The 11252-nt window shown below is 40.0% G+C and overlaps 1 pseudogene; it reads right to left on the bottom strand.

Moving 5' to 3' along the window:
• Positions 1-258: 258 nt before the first annotated feature.
• On the bottom strand, positions 259-1622 carry LOC118352656 (metallothionein-I, hippocampal-like; annotated as a pseudogene).
• Between the last annotated feature and the right edge of the window lie 9630 nt (positions 1623-11252).

Here is an 11252-nt window from a genome sequence, read left to right as displayed (position 1 = left end):
AAAGGCAGATGCTGAACCACTGAGCCACCCAGGTGCCCCAGGAAGTAGCTTTTTGAATGCTGAATGCTCGTTATGTTTTCCAAAGCATTGCATTTCATATTTGGCCTAATTGAAGACTCAGTTTTGTTTCTCACATACAAAATAAGATAAACAGTCCTATATTGATGATTTACTGCTGTAATAGTGCACTTTAATTGATCAGTAGCTTACAAAATAATCATCTATTAGTTGTGTATGAGGAAATCAGCTATGGGAAAAGAAGGTAAGTTCATAGGATAACAATTTAGGTTATGCTGGGCTAGACTGTTCTCCTGGCCTCAGCCAGACTTCCTCACATGTCTGGGCTTGATCAGCTATGGCTGATTTTGTTTGGCTTCATTGTAGATGGTTGTGGCGACTGGGGCCTCTCTCCATGCACCTCTCACATCTCTACAGCAGGCTGGCTCAGGCACATCTTTATAGACATTGTAGAGAATCAAAGGTGAAAGCAAAATATGTGCAAGTGCTTCCACAAATTTCTGCTTGCATTATTTGCTACTGTTTCATTGGTCAAAGCAAGTGACATGGCCAGAGTCCATGTATGAGGGCATTTCCAAAAACATGATAAAAGGAAGATATTAGAGCAATTAATGCCATCATTCTACAATACCATAGAAAAATCCAGCCTGATCTATAGTGATACTGTCAACTCCTTACCAGTTTTAGGATATTGATGGCATTTAGACAGATTACATCCATGGGCAATTTGGCTTCACCAAGGTGAATATTGATTGTAAGGCTAGTTTTCCCAAGAGAACTTTGGTTCCTTCCCACTCTTTCCTTCCAAACTGATTCTAATTGACTTTTAGTCATACATAAGCACCTGATTACTGGAGGAGCCACTCTATGGTCAGAACCCAAAGCAAGAGCCCCTTATCTCCTCGTGCAATGTTAGCTTCCTTTTCTGTGTGCTTGAGGGAGATGAATGTTCAGAAAAGCCCAAGGATAAAGGGAACCTTATTACCTAGGGCTATCCCAAGAAGCAGAACCAATAGGCTATATTATATATAATAATATATAATATATATGCTATATAAACATATATAATAGGTATTTTATATATGTATATATATTTTTTTTTCCAGAAGAGTCTAGATGAATTTATTATCACTCAAAGATTTCATAGAAACAGGAACGTAACAAAAGGGGCAGGGCAGTGTATGTGTGCTCTATTTACATCAAGATCAGACTCTCCCCCACATCAGGCATAGCAGCTACACTTGTCTGATACCTCCTTGCAGACACAGCCTTGAGCACACTTGGCACAGTCCACAGGGCAGCAGGAGCAGCAGGTCTTCTTGCAGGGTATTTGCACTCCTTGTATTTGCAGGAGTCAGCACACATGCAGGAGTCACTGGTGGAGCAGGAGCAATTGGGGTCACATATATCACACATATATATAGATATATGTGATATATACTTACAATATGTAGATATTGGGGGTAGATATATACATACTTACAATAAATCACTTTATATAGAAAGGATTGATTGGTTTCTGTGGTTAGGGAGTCTAAGAAATTCCACAAACCACCATCTGCCAACTGGAGACCCAGGAAACATGGTGGTGTAGTTCCAGTTTGAGTCAGAAGACCTGAGAATCAGGGAAGGTGATAGTGGTAAGTGCAGACTGAGGGCGGGAGAAGACCCAGCTCAACAGGCAGGAGGAGAGGGCATATCCATTTTTTCTCTACCTTTTTGTTCTATTCAGGCCCTCACTGGATAGGATGATGCACACTTCTTGGAGGGTGCAAGATGCTTTACTCAGGGCACTAATTCAAATGTTAATCTCACCCAGAAACACCCTCACAGACACACTCAGAAATAACGTTTAATCAAATATCGAGGCACCTCATAGCCTAATCAAGTTAGTGCATAAAATCAGCCAACAAAGGAATAATAAGTGTAAATTGTAGAGTGAGAACCAAACTACCTTGTAAGTTCCTCCCAAGACTCTGTATGTCTGAGGCATAGGTGACCAGAACAGGAAGGGACCTTCAAAGTCACATCTCAGTGTCAGTGATATTCATGATGTGTCACGATAAAATATTCAGGGAATCTCAAGTTATAGATTTCAGCTGCTTAGAGTCTGCTACTACTTTAGTCTTAATGATATATGGGAACAAAGTGTGCAAGGTGTCTGGGTTCACAATATTGAGGAAGAGAGTTGATTATACATCCTGTTGTATTATCTCTTACTCTCCCTCCCCACTCCATACAGGGGCCTTCACCCTTGGCATACTCCTAGATGCACCATTTCTAGCCTCTTCCTACTTCCTCTTTCCCAATCTAGATGGAATTGGCTTCATCCTCCTGTTCTAACTTGCTACTCTTCCAGCTATCCCAGAATCCATTCTGTTTTTGTTCCTCTTACCTGGTCTGCTTCTTCCACTCCTTTTTTGCAAGGCTTAGGCTGCACCTCTATATTTCCAGACAAACACCTCTTGGCTAGTTCCCCACTTAAGGTAGGTAGCAGAGTGACACAGTAGTTATATTCTCTTATGTAGTCCTGAGAAGGGTGGAGAAAAAAAAAGAATATTCTTTGCATATGAAGCATTTGGCGTCACTGAAATTTCATAAATGTCATATAAGAAATTATTTAATCCATCCTCCTTGCTTTGCAGAATAGGAGCATGAAATTCAGTCAAGTGAGGGATCCTATATCTAGATATATAGTCAATTTCTTGGTAGGGCCTGGACTCAAGTCTTTGACTCCCAGCTCTGAGCTCTTCATCCAGTGATGACATTTAGAAATAGCAGATGTCTTCTTACCTCTGAAACTGTTCAAGCAAGAGACTTATAACTATTACATCAAGGAAAGATTGAGTAAAATGGTCCTTGAGTTTCTTTCTAACCCTGAGATTCAGAGACAGTGAACAACTTGCCTACATCCCATTGACCTTGAGGCTAAAAGCTAAAACTGGGTCTTCAGTCCTTGTTCAGTATTTCCCTGCATTGTCATAGGTGTGTCTCACCTTGAAGAGAATCCTTGTCTTGGGTTCTTCGCATTAATTGAATATAAGTGCTACAGAGCAGAAGAAAAGATCTTGTGCTCCTCATTTGCATTTGTTGGATTCCTTACGTTGTTCCTGGGCCAGAAACCCATTTTTTAATATTTTCTGTAAAGTTGCCCAGCAGCACTGCACCCTAGTTATTTGGATCATTCAAAGCAATTGATTTTTTTCTTCACTTTTTTCTCTTGTTCTTTCTCAATTCCTTTGGAAGACTCCAAATGAAAACACAAAGAGAAAAACAATTTTTGAAAGAATTGAACATCTTGAGTTCCTTTCTCAGATGATGGTTTTCTCATTCCTAATGATCCTCTTTCTATTCCTTAAGTAAATGCGACTAAAATTTTCCACCAAATATCCTCAATAATGAAGAATAGTGAGTCTGTACCTCTGAAGGTCTGGAAACACAATTCTCAGTTCTCCCCAGTTACCTTGAAATTTCCTTGAAGCCTTTGTCTTCTTTTTTTAAATGAGAATTTCACATTCAATTCTCCAATCTATGCATTTTATTTAAAGTGTTTTGAATTATATATCATGAACTAAAATTGATTCTGCAGGAAGGGCTGCCATGTTTATCTTATGACATCATCTGTATTACCAGCTATACTTTCACCTATCCGTCCCACATTGTAATAAATATTCTTGAGTAAAAAAGTATTACTTTACATACCCAATAGAGATGGATATTGACCTTCCTATCTTGTCCCCCAAAACCATAAAACCACCAAAGGATGAATTTAAAAATTGCCAATATTTGATCTCCTTCAAAGATATTAAAATTACATTCTACCCCATTAAGGAATAACACCTTCTTCCCCAATATGCACATTATAATACAATATTGTACAAGATTAAAAACTAACATTTATTGTCTTATGCATAATCTTACTTCATCCTCACAACCCTACACAGTAAGAACAGTATCATCAGCTCCATTTACAAAGATGAATTGGAGCCACAAAAGAGTTCAGTCACCTGCCCAAGGTCACAAAACAAGTAAAGGGCTGGAGGTAGGGGGTTGGGATGAGACTCAGTGTATCTCAGAATCACCACACTTTCTGGCTCTTCTCTATAAATTCCTTCCAGTTCTTGGCAAATATATGCTCCTCCAGTTAAATATACCTGCCTCCCCAAGAGTGGTCATTCTAGAAGCAATCCCACAACCTGTGTTCCACAAGACATTTTGTTGTTTCTTTTCTGCCCCTCCAGTGAAGAAAAGAACAAAAGAACTCCTTGGCCATTTTCTGATATCTTTTGTATTTTTAAGAAAAAGGAGGACATTTGTATCAAAGACAAAAGCCAAATCAAACCAAAATTAAATTGCAGTGACTCAGATACTGTAAGGAACTAACCCTAGAGATACTCAAACTGATAAGGAAGGTCAGAGAGAAACAGCAGGGGGAACACTCAGTCAGGATGGAAAAGGCTTCAGGGGAGAGAATCTCTCAAGATGCATTCTGGTGTTTTCTTGCCTTTGCACTGTGCATCGTCTATCTGCCTGCATTCCCTTCCAACCTTTTTTTTTTTTTAACCCCTTCAGATATTAGCTATGTTTCCTGGCTTGTATCATGTAAGAATGTTTTAGCCACTGGGAACAAAGATGGTGCTATCATTTTATCCACTTCTTCCTAGAGACGACTATAATTTTCCCCAACTCTATACCCTTGAACATGGAGATGTCTGGCACCATATGACCAGCACCCCAAAAGGGGAGCTTTGGTTCTCTCAACTCTGGTTCTCTAGCAGTCATGGAGCTTCTTATCATTCTACTTTGTTTTCCCTTCATTCAATAGTATTTATTAAACCTCTACTACGTGCAAACCCTGGGATGGGAACTGGAGATAAGATAATAAGCAGAACAAACATGCTCCCATTTTCTGGAAGAAAGGGAAACCCAATTAATAAACGATACGAATATATGAAAACTTAAACTAGAAAAGTACACTAAAGAAGATGTATGTAAAGGTACTGTGAGAGCATTTAGCAGGCACACCTGACCTTGCTTGAGAGAGTTGGAAAAGATTTCTGCAAAAACTGAAAAATGAACAGATGTAAATTGGGGGAAGGTAAAGGGAGGACAGAGAATTCCAGGAAAGAGAACAGCACAGAATACCTTTGAGGCCAGAATGCAGGGACCACAAAAAAAGATGTTATAATATGAGGCCACAGACCTGGGCAAGATCATGCATAGTCTTCTGGGTCATGTGCATGATTTTATCTTAAAATCATGGGAAGCCACTGAAGTATTTAGGGGGCTGGGAGAGGGCTGAGTGTGTCAAGTAATCAGAGTGATGGTCTGGAGAGATTACTCTGGTCTCAGGGGAGAATGAATTAGAAGTAGGGTAAGTGGGAATTAAAGGAAATCAATTAAAAGGCTATTAATAAATAATTCTACCCCTGAAACTAATGATACACTATATGTTAACTAAATTGAATTTAAATTAAAAATTAAAAAAAAACAAAAAAGGTAAGTTAAGAAAAGATTATTAAAGATGTTCAGGCAAAAAGGCTTAGACTGAATATTGACATTGGAGCTGGAGATGAATGTTTAGATTAAAAAGATATTGGAATATAAATTCCAGAGGAATTGTTGATAGATTGATATGGAGGAGTAAAGAATGACCTACTTTCTGGTTTGCATGACTGGATAAATTATAGTGCCTTTCAGTGATACAGGGAACATCAAAAGAGGGCTAGGTTTGGGGATGAAAATCATGTTCAGTTTCAGATCATTTTTTAATTTGGAGCAACTTAGAGTTTGAAATAAAGGCATTAAATAGTCAGATATACAGGTCTTCAGTTTAGGAAAGAACTCTGAATCAGAAAGATAATATGAGTCAGTGGTACAGAGAGGATAATTAAAACCATAAACAAGGAGATTGTCTAAGATGCACTGACATCAAAGTGGGGTCAGATTGGAGTGGATGGAGGAATGGTGGAGAGATAAGGAAATAAAGATAGCAAATGTAGGCAACAGTTTTGAAAAGTTTGGCTGTAGTGGGCAGATGGGAGACAGGGTGATAGGTAGAAGAATACATGGAGTCTTTCCCCCACCTTGGCCTGAGCTCTCATTCTCACATCTTAATTTCAGACAGTGAAATTAAGAGAAGACAATTTCCCTTCCTCAGTCCAGACTTGTCTGTGTGTGTCTGTGCACATGTGTATGTGCATGCATATCTATTCATGTACACCTCCGTGAGGATTTTTTATTCACCTTCTGGTTCTTTGTGTTTCTGGCCATAGTTCCAGTTGGCTGCCTATCATGCATGGTCCCACCCTCACTCATGACCCCTCTCCCCCTGGCCTGGCTATTGGATTCCTGATCCTGGGTCTGCAAGTTTGATAAAACCTAAAAGAATTATGTGTGTGTCTTGACTGGGGGGATGAGAAAGAAGAGTTGGATTGATCCCAGACTCTTGACCTTGCTGTAATCAGCTGAATTCAATCATCAGCCCCATCCCACAGCTATAATATGCTGGAAATCGTAGCCTTGACTGTAATGATTGATAGCAATTACTGAGTTATTGCTATGAGCCAGGTGCTGTGCTAGGTGTTGCACACAAATCTGATCTTCTAATCTTCACACCTATCAGGTAAATACTATTATCATCATCTCCATCTTACAGAAAAAAAAGAAAAGCCTAAAGGGCAATGTGGTTTAGAAACATTAAGAGATTTTCTGAATATCACACAGAGCCAGAAGTGATAGGGCCCATGTGTCCACTCAGTCAAGCTCTAGAACTTGCGCTCATCACCACCCCTGCTCTACCTCCTCTCAATCCTCCCATCTCAGAGGTAGATTACCTCCCCCAGCGCCTTGAAATAGCTACATTCTAGTGACTGGTTATAAAAAAAAAAAAATTACCCATGACATTTCTGATACTTTCTGTCCTTGGTAAGGTAGAGGGAATGAGGTTTAGTGGGAAGGGTGCTGGGTTCAGAAGAACTGGATTCCATTTTGACACTGTCTCTTGCTAGCTGTGTAATCCTGGGGAACTTAATTCACTTTTCTGAGCCTCAATTAGCCATTGGTTAATTGGAAAGAATGCTCATTAAGTGCTGAGAATATGCAAGATATTTTCATATCCATTGTCTCATTAAACTCTTACTCCCCCCAAAATCCCATGTAAGGTAGTTATATCAGTACTCCCCTTTTACAGTTGAGCAAAGGAGTCTTTTTTTTTTTTTTTAAATATTTTATTTATTTATTCATGGGAGACACACAGAGAGAGGCAGAGACATAGGCAAAGGGAAGCCTGCGGAAGCCTGATGAGGGACTCGATCCCAGGACCCCAGAACCACATGAGCCAAAGGCAGCAGCTCAACCACTGAGCCACCCAGGTGCCCCCAGCAAAGGAGTCTTATTGAGGTAAATGCATGGTACATTTCTCTGGCTATAACTCCCACCTGTGTGCAGGGCCGGCCCCCCATTCCTGCCTGTGGAATCCTTCCAGCCAGCTCCTTTCCATGACCCTTTGGGAAGTTATGTTTTGTAAACATTCAGTCCTCCCAGCCACCTCTTTCATCTCCTCAGTCAACAAATAAGAACTGAGGTCCCACTCTGTGCAAGTCCCCATATCACTGAGGGAGAGGGGACTGTCTCAGTGCCTTTTGAAGTTGGTCTGATGGACAGCTTGGTAGAGCTGCCATCTTTTAAGGGAAGCTGCATCCCTCCTGCTAATTCCTCTCCATCTCAGCGTAGCCCATTTTTATTTGCATGTCTCCCGCCGAAGAGAAGGGAGGCGGATGTGGCAGCGGATGTGTATCAGGGAAGGATCATTAGTCCCCGCTAATGCTGTCTGCTTGGAGATGGCCCACACGCTGCACAGTGGGCCTGGCATCCATGGTGTTCTCTCGGGGCATCCAGCTGGCCAGAGCCTCCACTCCATGGGCAGAATAAGCCTGATGATCATGGTTGTAAGAGGCTAATGTGTTCATTAAAAAGTCAGTTCCAAGCAAGCAGGACTTCCAAACGGGAAGGAAACAAGAGTTGTTTCTTGTGGTGACATTTTTTTTTAACTTGGAAAAGCACAGTCATGACCACAGGCAACCATCATCCTTAGAAAAGCATTTGTCCTTAGATAGTCACATGTTAGTTCCTTCTCCTTGAAGCCATGGAAATTTCAGAGCTTTCCACTTTGTGGTGGGGGCAGGAGCTTACTAGAAAGAGCTTGCACCCAAGGCAGGAAGTCTTAGTGCAGGGTCCTCTTCACCACTCAGCGGCTGCTGACCTGACTGGCTTCCCTCACTTCTCTGCACCCATGGTGTTAACAGCTGATGCTGCTCCCTGGTGTTTCCTGACATCCTTCAAAACCAACTGCAGGAAGGAATGTTGTGGTTTGTTTTTTTCCATCCCTTTTCAGGTTTTTAATTGCACAAATTCCGTATGACACTACATCTCAGCCAAAACCCTGAAGCAATTTTATAGACTTCTCAATAAGACTGGAATATGTGCCTAGTTTGTGTCTGTATTCTGACACTGACTGCAATGACTTTTGCTTTGAAAAAAAAAAATGACTTTGGAAGGGCTCTCCAGTTAACAACTAAGAATGTTAAATTTCGCATCAGTGCCAAGCCTTTAAAATTAATGCAAATTTAACTTTAAACAAATTTAGGTGAAAATAAGCCAAAAGCAATGGATGGGGATAAAGTTTGGATTTTGTTTTCTTCTCAAGGATGACCTTTCTAGGCATTTAAGAATGAGTGAGGGTGGCTCAGGTGCTCAGGGTCTTGGGATCGAGTGCTGCATTGGGTGTCCTACTCAGCAGGAAGTCAGCTTTTCTCTCTCTCTCTCTCTCTCTCTGCCCCCAACAACTCGTTTTTCCTCTCTCTCTCAAATAAATAAATAAATAAATTCTTAAGAAAATAATGAATGGGAATTGCAAGCAAGTAAAGATGGTGTCAGCATCAAAGGGCAATTGCCCCACCGACCCATCCTTCCCTTGACGGAGAAGCAATGGCTTGCTACTAAAATTTTGGGTGTTATTATCCAAAAAGTCTTCCAGCCTGGGACAGCAGTCTGTATCCAAAATAACTTTCTGGTTTACTTTCTTTGTTTTTCACTCCAACCTTAATACATGCATGCATACTCGGTTAAACTGGACTTGGTAGCTTCTTACCCTTACCTTACCTTTTTCTTCCTACTCTGTGCTTTTGTTTTCTTCCTTCTTTTCCTCCTTCCTTTATGTTATGACAAATTTTACTCTAATTTTGTCCTATACAGCAGATGTCTGAAAAGACTGATTGATTTTGCTAAAAATATTCATTTGTGCATTTGTATGTATACTTGTATTTGCTGTGGCTTTTTCAGTATTTCTCATCATTGTTCCATGATTCTCTTTTATCAGTGGCATACAAAGTGTTCTATATACTAACCAAGCTACAATTTGGGATTCTTCCTGAAGGTTAGCATCATTCCTTTTGATAAACATTATTCTTGTTCTTTAGAAGAAGCCTCCCAATCTGCTTTCTTGTTGTGTAGCTATATGGTAGGCACCCCAACACTCTTTCCACAGAACCTCTAGTTTTTCTTGCATATTTTTCCTCTTAACCTTTTCCCTGAGGTCTATGGACACAGATTAGGTATCATCTTGACAGCCTAGGCCACTGTCATTAGGCAGACAGAGAATTAATGGGCAGATGGTTGAAATCCTGCATGTTGGAGCTGTAGGAAACAAACTGTTTCATCAATTTAGTTCTCAAAAAGCATACGCTGACCAAAGGAGCCTTTCATAGTGTCTACATCATCCATCTTGCTGTCTTTTGGACATGTTTTGGCCTGTCTCCTATACATATTTGGAGTTTCTTTTATAACCAGGAAAAACTTGTCAGCTTGAAAATTTCCCAAGTTTCCCCAGTGTTATTCCCAATTACAAGCACACAAACTTTGCACAAAGATTTTGGGGACTCCTCTTGCAAGATATGCCCTCACATCTCCAAGAATTGTGTCCTCATTGTTCCTCTACTACCCCTTTGTCGCAACAAAGTGAAGATAACCATGCATTTTCAGATTTCAAAATTCTCAAGGAAGAATTTTCAAGGCAACTTGCCAGGAAGTTGTCTTGAAATGTATTGCCTTATACTCACTAGAAACCATCCCAATATATGCCAGAAATAAGGTCCCTATCTAACATGATTGTTCAAAGAAACCAGACTGGAAAAATCTTACCTCTAGTCTTGATTTGCTCCTTTGTGCCATTCAGATCTTAGCTTAAATATCACTTTTTCAGAAAAGTCTTCCTGACTATTTAATCCTAAGAAGTTCTCCAGGCATTTGCTATTACATTGCCTCACTTCAATTCTGTATTATTATATCTGATATTTCCTTCCTCTATATCTATCTATCTATCTATCTATCTATCTATCTATCTATCTATCATCTATATCTATCTATTGAAAGGAAAGGTTATTTTATGAGAGTAAGGGCATTTTCTATTTATTTACTGTTGAATTTCTAGCACTGGTAAGTTAGCTCTTGCTGTGTGACAAACCATCTCTGAAACCTAGTGACCTAAAACAACAAGCCATTTATTTATTTGCTTATGGTCCTTTGGGACAACAATTTGGGACTCTGATGAGACAGTTTTTCTCTGCTCATCATGTTGTCAACTGGGTTAACTTATGCTTTTGCTGTCAGCATATGGTAACTTGTCCACTCATAGATCTAGGGGTTGGCTGGTTGTCAGCAAGAAAAGTGGAGATAGCTGTGTGCTCTTCATCTGACAAATAAGCCTGGACTCACTCATAAGGTTATGGTCAAAGGGTTCCCAAGAACAACCAGAGAAAGCAAACTCCAATAATCAAGCATGTTTTTAAGGCCTTGATTATATCATACATGCTAATATCTCCCATTGGCCAAATTAAACTTAATATCCAAGCCCAGATTAAAGGAGTGAAGAAATGCTCTTTTCTTTTCATGAAAGAGGCTTCAAAGCCATATTGCAAAGGGGCTACAGAATGGAAAGATGGGAGAAATATATGATTATTTCCACAATTTATAAGATACGCATGGTGCACGGTGAGCACTCAATAAATACTTATTGAGTGAATGAATGAATGAACAATGAAAAATGAACTATCCAAATCTACCAGGTGTAATCTCAAGTCCCTCACATGAATCCCTGACATTAAGTATCATGTTTATCAGGTCATGGTTTCCGCCCTTGAAGAGTTCATGATCTAAAGCAGTGTAACGTTTTGCTA

Source organism: Canis lupus, chromosome 28 (genome assembly GCF_003254725.2).
Source record: "Canis lupus dingo isolate Sandy chromosome 28, ASM325472v2, whole genome shotgun sequence".
Classification (NCBI taxonomy): domain Eukaryota; kingdom Metazoa; phylum Chordata; class Mammalia; order Carnivora; family Canidae; genus Canis; species Canis lupus.
Note: the sequence above shows the minus strand (reverse complement) of the source record. Positions and strands in the feature narration are given on the sequence as shown.